Genomic DNA, 15,356 nt, shown 5'->3' with positions numbered 1-15,356 from the left:
GTCCATCTAAACGTTTTTTTCTGGATCATAGGCAGTATTGTCAGATTGGTCCACTCATTATTGAACTGGCAATTTGCATTGCAAGCTTTTCATTTTATAACTAGTTTGGAAAGAGACATATCATTGTTATCTTAACATCCATTTCAAAAATAAAAAAAATAATGTAGTAACATCAGTAAAGACTGATAACCAAAGAATAAAATACATGCAATATATCAACACTCAAAAGTTGAACTGGCAAAGAGAAAATAGCACATGGCAGGGGAAGGTCATGATGATACAAGCAACCAATCAACAGGTAAAGAAAGGCAAACTGTTGACACCTAAAGGAATAGATTTCCTGTAAAGCCCTCTCCTGTTTTCCAAAAGAAAATCATAGCTAAAACAAATGATATGAATCTGTTTTCACAAAAGTGGACACGCCATAAAAACAAAGCACTGGGCACATTGAATGAGGACAATACTTAAGTATAATTCATGGAAAGAATGTGGTAAACTCAAAATCGTAGTTGCATTCTGAATTACACCTCAAAACAACTGAAATCTGTAAGACAGAAAATAACTATTTGACTAATATGAATGCAGTAATATAATATTTCAAAAGTTTACTTAAAAATTAATATTTATGTCTAACTGTATAGGGCAGTGATGGTGAACCTTTTGGGTTTGGTGTGTCAAAAGCTCCTGGCACAAAATAATTCAGTGCACTTCACATGAGCAAAGAATGCAAAAGCAGTGCCTTTGGTAACTCATGTGTTGGTGATCGCTGGCATGTCACCCAAAACGTCGTGGCATGTCACCTTTGATACTCGTGTCATAAGTTCGCCATCACTGATATAGGGAGACCTGTACTGCATGCTGTCTGATACAAGTTCACATTCTTAAACTGCAAACTATGTTTGTGTTGACTCTAATAAAAATAATTATGGATGAATGAACAAGGACACTAATGTATGGGATGGAAGCCGATCAACATTATTGTATAAAGTTGGCACTGGTAGTGCTTTTGTACTAGGTCTCAGAATGTGTTTAAAATTAATGATAAATATATATGCTGACAGGGTAGACTGAATAGGAAGGTTCACAAAAATAAACATGATGGATATATTGATTGAAGGAAAATTATTAAATGCAAAAGGTTTAATGTAATTAAAATGTAAAACATGTACACTAGAAATGTTTTAAAAAACATTGAGCTGTCTCCTAAACATTTCTGTTTAAATTAAAAGGACAGTAATATATTATGTGATGGAAGCCAATAGCCATATGTTCTTGTAATGCATACAGTGAGTCTAGGCATGAATTTAAATTAATGAGAGAAGTATTTTGACAGGAAGTATGCTAGATAGCAAAATTCACAAAAATAATGCATTGGAAATACTGACTGAGGGGAGTTGGCTATGTGCAGGAGGCTGCTTGGTGTAACTAAAATTTAAAGTATGTACACTGGAAACTGTTTTACAGCAAATGAGATCAGTAACTCACAGTGAGAAAGCAAGTAACGTAATTTAATTTTCTTGTCACATTTGTTATGCTTCAGAATGAAAAGTTCTGTTTGTATAGACTGACATGATTCCTGTGCTTTTAGAATGCAAATGACCTTCTCTATAAGCTCTGCAAGATGGTGAAGTCACTCTGCCCAAATAGTAAAGCTTGACCTTTTAAAAATAGCAGCAGCATCTGAAATATTTACTGGCTAACTAAAAACACAAGGATACAGGGACAGTTTCAGAAATAAAATTCTGCAGGCAAGGGATATAGGCAGATTGATGATTTGTAATAGCTGTTCTGCCCAACAGTGTTTGTATGATATTATTGCACAGGAAGAAGCTTTATACTGCTTTCTGTATAGACTGTCAGCTCTATAGTTTTGTAAAAATATGCTTGTTTATTTTTTTAATGGGGAGAGAGTCGAACATTCTGGTAAGAGATCAGACTCCTTTTAAACAATATTACAGAAAAATATGTAGTGTCACAGAAAAATATAAAGCGAAAGAGAAGGAATGTTGTAAGCAGACTGTGAAAGACCAGGTTAAGTTAAGTAGAACATACTAGCTTTTCTGTTGCATAATGTGACATAGGTTTAGGATATAAATGGATTTATTGGTAAGAAAAAAATAAGATAAGGTGTATCGACCTATATTTGCAGTAATAATGCATAAGTAGTAATGTTACCGGAAACCCACCTGAATCACAGGGAAGTGTGAAATTCTTAAGAAAAGTCCAAAGGAGGGTTTCTTTTCTGGAATAGAAGTATGGTGATAGAAATTGTCTTAGTGTTAATTAAAAAGGCCATGGAAACACAGGCTGAGTAACAAATGAAGAACAGGTGGGGAAGATTTATAGCTGTGAGACATTGTTGGCAGGGTTTAAGAATTACACTGCCTGTAATATATATTCCACCAAAAGAAGTGAGACATGATATAAAGAATATTATGGAAGAAGTTGTAACCTTTCATCAAGGTTGTATGATATTAGCAGGAAATGGGGAACACTATTGGAAATAAGGAAGCTGTCTCTGGAGGCCAAGATATCCTAGAATGCTGACCGAATGTAGACACAGAAATCTTAGCTTATTGTTTTAATGCAAATAAGACAGAATGAAGTGGAATACACATTTTCAGCAAAATATGCTCCTAGGCAAGATAAGATAGATATTATATATTGAAGAATACTATGACATGATTGAGACCATCAAAACACACAAGGATGCTTTGGTCAAATAGTAATATATTAATTTTAATAGGTATGATGCAGAAAAACATTTGGCAGAATGAGTTAGGAGTTTATACAAAGATCCATTGAGGCATTTGGATTTCCATGGGCATGGAAAACATTAATGTTTAATATCTACACACTAATGTGCTTAATTTTATGAGAGGAACTAGGTATAATTGTCCATTTTCACCATTACTCTTTGCTTTATATTTTGAATCATTAGCCAGGGACACAAGACATTCAAACATAACTGAATCAGAATTCCCTAGACATGGTAAGGTTTTGCTGTGTCTAATTATTGTGGCTGCCAAAAAAGCAGTTAAAAGAAAACAGAAATCAAAAGCTAAACCAACTATACTAGAAGTAGTGAATATAGTAACCGAGATAATGGAGATCTTTAGTAAAGGGTAGGAGCAAACTACATAGGAAAAAATGAGAATTGTGGGAACAATACATTCAGGGGAGGAATAAGGCAGGACTTAAATGAGCTGTGTAATGTTTGAAAATGATTGAGTAGATTATAAGTGATATATAAAGTTCACATCCGGGAGTGTGTCACTATGGTTTGTGATGTAAAATGCTTGCAACAAGGATTGCTTCGGTGTAGTTTGATTTCATTTGTATAAATGTATGATTGTCTGTCTCATAAATGATAGTTTAATAGGCAGGAATTAAATTATTTATGTAGTGTTGCTTATGTTATGTGATGTATAATGTTTGTAAACATGAATTTGTTAATACAGCTTGATTGCTTTTATGTTAATGTAAATTTGCCTTTGTCACAAGTGATAATTCAATAAAGGTGTTTAAACAAACAAAAAAAAAGACATTCAAACATAACTGGTTATAGAAGAAATACTAATGGAAAAAATATCCCGTTTGCAAATAACACAATATTATATGTTCCCAGTCCAGAATATCATATAAAGAATATATTTGCTGAACTGAAATATTTTAATAGTATAGCAGGATATAAGGTAAATGAAACAAAAACAAAGCTGTATTAATGAACTGTGACTGAACGCCTGATTTGTTACAGAGCTTCAACAACTTTCTGAAAAGGTTGTAAGTTAAGTAAGACTATGGAAACATCTCTTTATGAACATTGATAGTAAGAATAAACAATTAAGATAATTTTGTCCTGCTGGTTATTTATGTAGGTCAGGCTTATATGTATCAACTGAGAGATTATGGAAGAATATAAGAAAGGAAATAAAGGAATAACAAAAGGGAACAACAAGTACATTGGGAAAAAGCTAGTAAAAAATGAATCAGGTAGTTTGGGACTTCAGATCTGGAGACATGCAAGAAGGCCTGGAAGCACATGATAGGCAGGAAATAAAAGGATCTCACGCTGGTGTTTGGACAGATGTAGGAAATGAGTATAAACATTATGTACAACCTTATGTCCAGAAAAGTATTAAGCAGGTCTTTATGTTATAAGAAGTTACACCTTGGAGAAATGAAAGAGCACCAATAGGTTCATAGGTTCATAGGTTAGTACTAGGCTAATTGCCCTTGTGGCCATTTTAAGCCTAGCCAATTACCCCACGTGAGAATCAAACCCTGCACCTTGTGTTTGCCAGGTAAACACCTTAACCATTATGCCATCCTCCCACATACTTGTACTGTTTATAGTAATAAGAAATGCACAGAAGACAATATCATAAACATTTGGAGAAAAAAAAGAAAGAATAAAGAAGCGAGATTGTGGGAGCAGATGATAAAAGCAGATGAGATAATAAAATGGGATGAGGCTAGACAATTTCTGTCTTATTGAACTTTGATCAGCATATACAGGTTTAATGTTAGAGTTCAAGGTAGATGTGCAGAGGTTTGGATAGCAATTTTGTTAAACCACAAATAGCAGAGTTTATAAATGAAACTAGAACAGAAATGGCAGACAGAAAAAGAGTAATAAGCAGAGGACAAACAGCAATATTAGATTTGAGAAGACAACACAGTGTAAAGTAAAACTAGCATGGAGTGAACTATTAAATTAGGATATTGCAAATGACAAGTTGCAGAAAATCCTAGATGTGTAACTATTTTTTAAAACAAGAAACATTGTTCTTGAATTATCACTTTTGACATGGGCAATCATACATTTATATAAATGAAAACAAATCATCTGAAGTAGTTAACTTCATTTTATCTACAGCCTATGGGTATACAGATCCGTATCGGATCCGAGCCGGCAACTTTTTTTCTAGCATCTGCTCCAAGCTCCGAACTCCTCCCCTTACCCATAATGCCCTACCATTTCCTATCTTCCCTCAGATCTCGTTTGCCACACCAGTAGTGTGCATCGTGGTCTCCTTTGCTCTGAGCTCAGGGATAGTAAGTAAATATTTTTCTGATATCTAGGTGTGCTTGAGTAATATTTCCCTTCCTCCCCTTGTGTAGTATCTCGTTTGGTCATCGGTGTTTAAAAAAAAAAAAAAAAAAAGAAGAAGAAGTTTTGTATAGAGTAGTAGTTAGGCCTGCCCTTCCCCTACCTGTGTGTGTGTGGTTTTTGGAGAGGTAGTGCTTGCACCTTGGATTGCAGGACTGTGGCTAACCAGCCAAAGCCTATCTTTAAAAAATGTGCAGAGTGTGGCCATAAGCTTTCCCTGGCCGATGGTCACACTCTGTGTGTAATTTGCTTAGGAGTGGCACATTTGTCCACTCAATGTGCTGTATGTTCAGGTTTTAACCCTAGGGGCCTTAGGGATCGTAAGGCCAAGCTAGTTGCCAAAGGCCTTCTCCCTGCTGCCATGCTGGAGTCTGCCTCGGCCTTGGTCTCTAGTGTACCACCTTCCACCCAGACAGAGACTCAACCTCCCTTTTCGTCTGGCGATGGGTCTCCTAAGGACAGATCTTCAGTCAGCGAGTCTGACAAAGAAAAGGAAAAAGAAAAAGAGAAGGAAAAAGAAAGGCGCAGAGAGGAAAGGGAGAAAAAGAAGGACAGGCATCGTAAGAGGTCCCCAGACAGGGAGCTCTTTCTCAGCCCCCCATCTAAGACCATGAGGCCTGTTTCTCCACGGCTCCGGTCTCCTCGTTTCTCACTGGAGCCATTGGAACATTTGGACCCGACATCTTCCTCCCCACTGCGCAGACCAGCTCCCTCTGGAGGGGGGACCTCCATGCCTCTTTTCCTCCCCAACTGTCCTTCCCCGATCTGTGCTTCGGCTTCGGGGCTCTTGAATCCGAGGTATTTTGGATTTGGTAGCTCGGTGCCGACGGTTCCTCCAACCTCGACTCCGGCTGTTACCTTGAGTTCCTCTCATCCGACTTGTTCAGATCCGAGTGACTCTCGGAGCCTCGGACAGGGAATCGGACCTGGAGGAATGGATTTTTCTGCTCTGACCTTTTCAGATCCGATCTGATGTTCTTCGTGTTTCACTGTTGCAGTCATAACTGTAGGGTACTCTTGCCGGCAGGCAGCCCGAGGTCGGCCAGAATATCAAAGTCTGGGTCCGGCGTCGGCTGTGTCAGCAAGTACCCTGACGTCAGAACGCATGGGTATAAAGCTGACAGCCGACGCCATCTTCTCCAGTCTTTCTTGCCGTGCGGTGCAAAGCAGTTCGCTAGTTGTTTGTTGGCGTTTTCAAGACAACGTGGTGTGATTGTCGTCGGTCCGAAGTTTTCTACTTCTCTTCTCAAAGCTAAGTACCCGTTGAAACCTTTTTCTTGCTCCTCCGATGTCAGAAAAAGTTAATAATTGTGTATCGTGTGGAAAACAAATACCTCATAAAGATTTCCACTCTTACTGTCTACCTTGCTTAGGCCCTGACCACGACGTTTCTTGCTGTCGGTTCTGTGCCAGGTTTAATTCTCGCACTATCAAGTATAGGTACGATTGGGCCTTGAATTACTTCGGTAGACGATTTAATTATAGGATGTCGTCGGATACTTTACCGACTACCGGAATACAGAAGAAATGCAAAGACAAGGACAGGCCTCCGAGGTCCAAACAGGATACTTTGCAGCCGGAGCCAGCTTCGGGTTCAGCGGTCGTCAGTGAGGCGCTTTTGCAGCCCCTGTCGTCCGCCACTTCAGAACCGATGGCCGACACGGACTCCCATGCGGAGCCATCTAGGCCTAGTAATTTGTCTGCTGCAGGACCTTCGGATGTCGCTCCTTCAGATGGGTCCGGAACCGCTGTGCAGGTACCGGCTTCTGAGGGGGTCTTCAGGCCTTCACATATTACTATTTCCACAAAGACAAAGGCTAAGTCAAAGACTCCTGTTAAACCCAGACTTTCTGCTCAAGCTTCTTCGGATTCAGCTCCTAAGACTCAGAAGCAATTACTACGGATGGCTGAGGATTTATTAACCATGATTAAGGGCTCTCACCCTCCTCCTGAGAAAAGGCCTAGACAGGATATCCCTTATGATTCCTCTGATCGGGCTTCTATATCTTCAGTTTCTTCCTCTGATCAGGATTATTCTTTTCCTCCTTATGAGGATTCGGATGCAGAGGATTCTGTTCCCTCTGCCTCTCCCCCTGAAGATTTCTCTTTTGGGGAAACCTTGCATGAGATGAGGGAGCATTTTCATTGGGAAGTTCAGGATTATTCTGCTTCCAAAAAGAGACTTAGGGAATTTCTTCTTCTCCCTCAACACAGGCCTTTAGCTATTCCTCCTGTACTTGACATTGTGGATGATACTTTCTCTGAAGCTAACTTGAATCCAGATTCCATGCCGCCTGCTCCATCAAAGCCTGATAGATTTTACAGGGTCCCTAATTCCCATCAATTCTTATTTAAGAACCCTTCTGCTGATCCTGAAACTATTTCGCAGGGTTCCAAGGCTGCTAAGGCCGCCTCCTCTAAGAATCCTATCCCCTCTGAAAAGGATTCTCGTGCCCTGGACAGGTGGGGCAAAAAGGTTTATACTTCAGCTACCCTTTCTATTAGAGCTTTAAATTGCCAGTTTCACATGTTTAAGTATCAACAGTTTCTTTTATCTGTTTTAAAACAAAGGCTTTCTACCTTTCCTGCATGTGCTGAGGGCAAGGAATTACAGGATGTGTTGCTTGCAACTGAACAAGTTAGCAAACATAGTTTACATTGTGGTTTTGATGCCGTAGAGGCTTCCTGCAGGGCTGCTGCCTCTGGTACTGTTATCAGGAGACATGCTTGGCTTCGTGAGCAGAATTTACCTGAACAAGTGAAGGCTAAATTGCTAGATGCCCCTGCTCAGCATGATGTATTATTTGGATCTAAGGCTGAGGAGGTTATTAAAAAGATGGAAGAAAAAGCCAAGTCTATGCAGACTGTAAAAGATTTTTTGCAAGTACAGCCTCCTAGATTTTCTAGAAATTGGCCCTCCAAAAATTGGTCTTTTCCCACTTCTGACAGGCCTCAAAGGGGAAGATATAGACGCTCCAGAGGTCGGGCGCAGGCTCAGGCCTCTTACAGATCTAAACAGTGGACTACGTCTTCACCTAGAAAGGGAGAAGACAGACCTCAAACCCAAAGAAAGCAGACCCAATGACTCTCTCTGTTGGGCTACAGGTCCTCCTTCCCTGGATGCCCCTCTCGGAGGAAAACTTTCTCTTTTTTACCAAAATTGGACTCACATTACCCAGGACAAATGGGTGTTAGACGTGATTTTGAAAGGCTACAGATTCCACTTTCACACTCTGCCAAGGCCTTCCGGCTGGCCAGATCTGCCAAAACATCAATGGACAGAGGCCTTAAATCAAGTGGACGCTTTATTAGCCTTAAGAGCCATAGAACCTGTTCCACCTCTAGAGGTGGGGAAAGGTTTTTATTCAAGACTTTTTCTGGTCCCAAGAAAACAAAGTTCCTGGAGACCTATTCTGGACCTCTCAGTATTAAACATCTTTTTGGAAATTCCAAAATTCAAGATGCTTACTCTTCAACAACTTCTCCCAATGCTCTCACAAGATGCTTGGATGGTAACATTGGACTTAAAAGAGGCCTACTTACACGTCCCCATAAGGCAACAATGCAGAAAGTACCTCAGATTCAAGGCAGGCTCGAGACACTTCCAATTCTCTGTACTGCCATTTGGCTTATCTACTGCGCCCAGAGTTTTTACCAAATGCCTGGCTCCAGTAGTAGCTTACTGCAGACTTCAGGGGATTCAGATTTACCCCTATCTGGACGACTGTCTAATTCAGGCAGACAACAAAGACCTTTTACTTCAACACCTGCAATTTGTTCAATGTCTTCTCCTACTACTGGGATTCTCAGTGAACACAAAAAAATCACATTTGATTCCTTCTCAACGAATGATCTTTTTGGGAGCTCTTCTAGACACAAGTTTACAGATGGCCTTCCTTACTCCAGAAAAACAGTTACAGCTGGCTTCAATCTTCCAGACCTTGGCAACCTTGACTCAGCTCACTGCAAGGAAATTCCTGCAGGCTTTGGGCTACATGGCCTCTTGCATCCTGTTGATTCCAAATGCGAGGCTTCACATGAGGAAACTTCAATGGTACCTAAAGAGTGTATGGTCTCAGCATTGCCACAGTCTGGATACAATGATTCCACTAATTCCCTGCCTCCAGAAGGAATTCCTTTGGTGGTCCAGGGCGTGTGTTTTGAACGAAGGGAAGCCCTTTCGTCTTCCTCAACCTACTCAGATCATAACCACGGACGCCTCGGATTATGCTTGGGGAGCTAATTTTCTAGACAAGTGCCAACAGGGCTCTTGGACAAACAAACACCTTCTATGGCACATCAACTTGAAAGAAATGTTGGCAGTCCAAAATGCTCTTCTAGCCTTCCAGACTCTTTTGAAGCCAGGACCTCTGCTAATTGAACAGACAATACCACAGTCATGTGGTACATAAACAAGCAAGGGGGCTCTCACTCTTACCCCCTTTGCAGACTTGCCATGACTTTATGGGACACAGCCTTAAATTTGAATCTGGAGCTTCAGGCACAGTTCATTCCAGGAAATCAGAATCTCTTAGCAGACAGCCTAAGCAGAAACATTTTGGATCCTCACGAATGGATGTTGGACCCCAACTTATTCAGCAAGATAACTGCAGTTTGGGGCTGTCCTCAGATAGATCTGTTTGCGTCCCATCTCAACCATCAGTTGCCTCTCTTTTGCACCAGGTCCTTCCACAAGACAGCTTGGAAAGTGGATGCCCTGTCCTTCAGCTGGAGGAATCTTTCGGGATATGCCTTCCTCCTCTTCCTCTTCTGCCTCGGGTATTGCTAAAGATAAAGCTGGACAAACCCAGACCGATCATTTTGATAGCTCCAAATTGGCCTCGTCAGTTTTGGTATCCAACTCTACTGCACCTTTGCTTGGAACCCCCTTGGAGTCTTCCTCTGACCCATTCTCTACTGTCCCAGCATCAGGGTCAGGTATTTCACTCTCAAATCAAGACTCTCTGCCTGGCAGCTTGGCTCATCAAAGGCAATTGATCCCTTCTTCTCTTCCTAAGCAAGTTTTGGATATTCTTTTGGAAGCTAGGCGTCCTAGTACAAGGAAATCTTATGCTTCTAAATGGAAAAGATTTTGTATTTGGATGCAGGATCGTTGTTCTGACCCTTTTTTACCTGATATTCCCGCTATATTACTTTATCTCTCAGACCTTTTGATTGAAGGTCTTTCCTTTTCTTCCATTAAGATTCATGCTTCTGCTATTTTGGCTCATTTCAATTGTGATCCTCCCATTTTTTCCCACCAGCTGGTTAGACAATTTCTGAGAGGAGCTAAGAATTTAAGACCTCCTAGATCTCCTCCTGTCCCTCCTTGGGATCTCAACTATGTCTTGGAAAAGCTTACTTTGCCTCCTTTTGAGCCTGCTGCCTCTGTGGATATTAAGTTCTTATCCTGGAAGACAGCTATCTTGTTGCCCTTGACTTCTGCCAGAAGGGTGTCTGAGTTGCAAGCCCTCATGGCCGTGGAACCATACCTCATCTTTCATCAGGACAGAGTTTCCTTGAGGACCAATCCTACTTTTATGCCTAAGGTAGTTTCTAGAGTGGCTCTAAATCAGACTATTCACCTTCCTACCTTTTTCCCAAAACCCCAAAGTAAGGGGGAAAGGATTTTGCATTCATTGGACGTACACAGGCAACTACATTTTTACCTGGACAAAACTAAAGATTTCAGAAAATCAGATCAATTGCTTATCTCATTTGCTTCCAGTTCTCTAGGTAAAGCTATTTCTAAGCAAACTATTTCCAAATGGATTGCTCATGGAATAAGATATTGTTACTCTCTTTATGGAAAACAGATTCCAGGTACTGTCAGGACTCATTCTACTAGAGCAGCTGCCACTTCGGCAGCCTTTCTCAGAGAAGTTCCTACTAAGGACATTCTGGAGGCTGCCACTTGGAGCTCTGTGCATACCTTTTCCAAGCACTATAACCTCCCTTTGTACTCTAAGTCTAGGGCAGGCTTTGCCTCTGCTCTTTTGCAGGGTCTTCTAGCTGCTCCTTCTTCTTCATAACCTCCTCCCGTGTTCTCAGCTTTGGGATTCTACCCTACAGTTATGACTGCAACAGTGAAACACGAAGAACATAGTACAGTTGTGTACACCTACCATAAATGTAGATGTTCGAGTGTCTTCACTGTTGCAGTCGGTGTTTCCCTCCCTCCAGACCCCTCTTGTTTCTTTTTGCTTACTTTGTTTCCTTTTCCACTACCTTTCTGGTGTATTTGTGTTTCCCTAGGGACACCTTTTGGTTTTATGGGGGCTTCTGACATCAGGGGCAAGAAAGGCTGGAGAAGATGGCGTCGGCTGTCAGCTTTATACCCATGCGTTCTGACGTCAGGGTACTTGCTGATACAGCCGATGCCGGACCCAGACTTTGATATTCTGGCCGACCTCGGGCTGCCTGCCGGCAGGAGTACCCTACAGTTATGACTGCAACAGTGAAGACACTCGAACATCTACATTTATGGTAGGTGTACACAACTGTACTTTCCCTCGGACCTCAGGCTACCCTGTCTTCTGCTCCGGTCCCCGCTTCGGATCTGGGGAGTGCTTCTCCCTCAGCCTTTGAAGTAGTGGAGAGGGTTCTCTCCCAGGGATTGAGACCCCAGCCCATCCCCTCGGATACCACCCAGGCCCCCCTGGATTTGGCGAAGACTCCCTTCATCCTGTCTCAGGGACAGCCCGTGCCAGAGGATCCCCAGGTTCATTTCCCCGAGGAAACCCCTGCGGCTCATGGATCCCCTTCTGAAAGTCCCACTGAAGAGGGTCACCGTCACCGTATGCGCAAGTGCAAAAGGAGGCACTTGGACTCTCCCGAGTCCCTCACTACTGACACTGACTTAGATGAAGAAAAAGGTTCCCCCAGGTCACCTCCCGAAGACGTCTCCTTCGAAGAAATTATGGAGATCCTCAGCCAGAGGGGAGGTTGGTCCGCCCCAAAACCTTCTGGGGATGGGTCAGTGTTCCTGGAGGCCTTTGGCACGGGCCCATCGATGTCCTGGGTGTCCCCACTAGCGGACCCCTTGGTGAACCTCATCACCACGAGGGCATGGAAGGAGCCTGATACCGTAGACCCCATCCCCAAATGCCCTGATAAGGTTTTATCTCTCCCTTCTGACAGACAACCCTGGTCGAAAGGAGCCCCAGTTGATGCTATGTTGGTCACAGCAGCCACAAAGAAGGAACTGGCACAGGAGAATTCCTTAGTCCACTCTCCAGACAAGGAGTCCAGGTTGGTGGATAGGTTTGGGAAGCGCGTATACTCCACAGCGACTTTTTCTATCCGTGCGCTGAATTATTTGGCACATGTGATTTGGCTTCAGCGAGACCCCTAGAGTCTTTATCACCGCAGGACAGACAGTTGTTCTTGGCAAAATGTCTACTCTGAAGTCAGTCTCAAACACATCTATGCTGTTCCTTTCCCATGCCACGGAAGGAGCAGCTAGGGTGGCTGGGACAGGCATAGCCATGAGGTGTCATGCCTGGCTCAGATTGTGTCAGTTCGCGGACCCTTTCAAGGCGTCGTTTATCAACGCTCCCTACGACGGTTGTTCCCTTTTTGGGAAGACAGTACGTGACACACTTGTCCAGAGCGAAAAGGACGGGAAAACTTTGTCTGCCGTCGGAGTCCGCTTCTCTAACCCTCAGCAGTCCTTCTCAAGGAATCAGAGGGCAGAAGAAGATGTGGTTCTGAAAATCTCAGTTTTCCTGGGATTCTCAGGACAGCTGTTCCCCCAGAGGCAGAGGGGGACAGGATCGACGCTGACCCAGAGGTAGAGGGGTTCCCAGGAATTTTGGGTCTAGGGAACCCTTCTCTGATAGACCCAGTGAGCAGCCCTGAGGGGTTGCCCGACTGTCCTACTCTGGAGGGAGTCGGGGGACGATTGTCCTTACACCCAGTGGCATGGGAGTCCATCACGACAGATCGCTGGGTTCTTCAGATAATATCCAGAGGTTACTCTATTCCATTCGTTGCCCCTCCAAATATTACAGAACACCTCCGGATGTTCCACCCGCTCACAGGGAGGCCGCAGCTCTAGAGGTTTCAAAGCTGCTTCTCAAACGAGCCATCGAACAGGTCCCCCCCGATCAGTCCGGATTAGGCATCTACTGAAAGGTTCTTTTTTGTGCCAAAAAAGACGGGGGTACCTCAGGCCCATTTTAGACCTGTCAACATTAAACCTGTTGGTAGCCAAACAGAAATTCCGGATGGTCAGCCTACAGTCCATTGTACCTAATCTCTGAGAGTGTGACTGGATGTGCTCATTAGACCTTCAGGATGCTTACTACCACATCAAAATACACAGAAGCTCCAGGAAGTTTCTGCGCTTCTGGCTGGGAGCCAGTCATTTTCAGTTCAGAGCCCTACCCTTTGGTCTCACCACAGCCCCCAGGGTGTTCACCAAGGTAATGGCAGTTGTAGCGGCTCATCTGAGGCTTCAGGGTATTCAGGTGTTTCCATACCTGGATGACTGGCTCTTCGCTGTGCCCAACAGGCATCACTTGTGTCTAGCCCGAGATTATTTCATTCGATTAGCAGATCTACTGGGAATTACAGTCAATGTTCACAAATCCCATTTGCAACCAGTACAAGTTCTAGACTTCATTGGGGCATGGTTAGACACTTTACAGATGAAGGTATTCTTAAATCCAGACAGGATTCTACATCTCGGGTGCCACATAGCTCAGATAGTGAACTCCAAGTCTTCAAAGGCGAGCAAGGTTCTCCGGGCTCTGGGCTCCATGGCTGCCGCCATATCTATTCTCCCTTATGCGCCTTCACATGCGGGTTCTTCAATGGACTCTGGCTGTTCAATGGTCTTGGCTAGACCTGCCCATGGAATTTCCGATCAAGATCAGTCACGTCTGCAAGACATCTCTTCTTTGGTGGTTAAGTTCACTGGAGATATCAAAAGGATGCCCCTTTGCATCACCTCCAGTCCAAACCACAGTGACCACGGACGCCTCCCAACTCAGGTGGGGGGACACTGTTCGGGAAGGACTGTCCAAGACACGTGGTCCCAGGCAGAGACCAATTTGCACATAAATGTTCTAGAGATGAGGGCAGTGCTTTTAGCGTTGGAAGCCTTTCACACAGTCCTCCCTCTCGGATTGATTGCAATTCAGTCAGACAACATGTCAGTTGTCTGGTATATCAACAAGCAGGAGGGAACCAGATCCTACCGTCTATGTTGAGAGGCCATGAGAATGTGGGAATGGGCGATTTCCACTGGTTGGTTTCTGATAGCAACGCACATCCCGGAGTGCTCCAACATTTTAGTGCTCAGATTGAATCGGGCCATTCTGATGCCTTACGAGTGGTCTCTGAAACAGTCAGTAGCGGAGGAGATCTTCCTTGCATGGAGTCAGCCTCGCTGCGATCTCTTTGCATCTCCTTCCAATGCAGAGTGCAGCGAGTTCTTCGCTCTGATTCCCTCACCAGGGGAAGTCCCCAGAGACGCTCTAGTCCATGCTTGGCCCACCGGGATTTTGTATGCTTATCCACCTTTACCACTCATTCCGAAGTTTCTTCAGAAAGCTTGCCAACTATGGTGCAAAGTGATCCTCATTGTCCCGTTCTGGCCTCGTCAGTTTTGGTTCCCATTCCTTTGGTCTCATCTCTTGGTTCCCCCGTGGGTTCTGGATCCCTGCCCGGATTTAATTTCCCATCCATCGGGGACACGTCCGCCTGATCTCGGCAGCCTCAAGCTAACAGCTTGGTCGCTCCAGTTCTGTTAATTGCCAGGACTGCCAGTCTTTCATCCCTGGTAAAATCAATTCTGGTGGCCTCTCTTAAAGACTCCACTAGGAAACTTTATTGCAGTAAATGGAAGCGCTTTTCCATTTAGGCCTCACAGAGAAAAATAGATCCCTTTACAGCCTCTGTTTCAGCGGTGTTGGACTTCCTGTCTGGTATCTTTCAGCAAGGAGCTGGTTCCTCCACAGTGAAAGTACAATTGGCAGCCATTTTCAGTTTTCATGTTGGTGAAGACAATATGGCCTTAGCCTCCTCTAGGCTGTGTAAGGCTTTTCTTAAAAGTACTTTTATGTTATGGCCTCCTGTCAAGGATTCTGTACCTCCTTGGGACCTTACATTTGTTTTACAGGAATTGGTGGCTCCTCCTTTCGAACCTGCAGCTTCGGTGGACTTTAAATTTTTGTCCTGGAAGACAGCTTTCCTAGTCGCCATCACATCAGCTAGGAGAGTTTCTGAGCTTCAAGCT

At 43.5% G+C, this 15,356-nt stretch overlaps 1 protein-coding gene across 1 annotated transcript in view; it reads left to right on the top strand.

Moving 5' to 3' along the window:
* CABLES1 (Cdk5 and Abl enzyme substrate 1) overlaps positions 1–15,356 on the top strand; it is a 1,875,674-nt gene that overhangs the window by 978,258 nt on the left and 882,060 nt on the right. The gene's annotated exons all lie outside the window — the stretch shown is intronic.

This window comes from Protopterus annectens, chromosome 3.part0 (genome assembly GCF_019279795.1).
Source record: "Protopterus annectens isolate FY-2018-M chromosome 3.part0, PAN1.0, whole genome shotgun sequence".
Lineage (NCBI taxonomy): Eukaryota > Metazoa > Chordata > Ceratodontiformes > Protopteridae > Protopterus > Protopterus annectens.
This window is presented reverse-complemented; position numbering and strand designations above follow the sequence as displayed.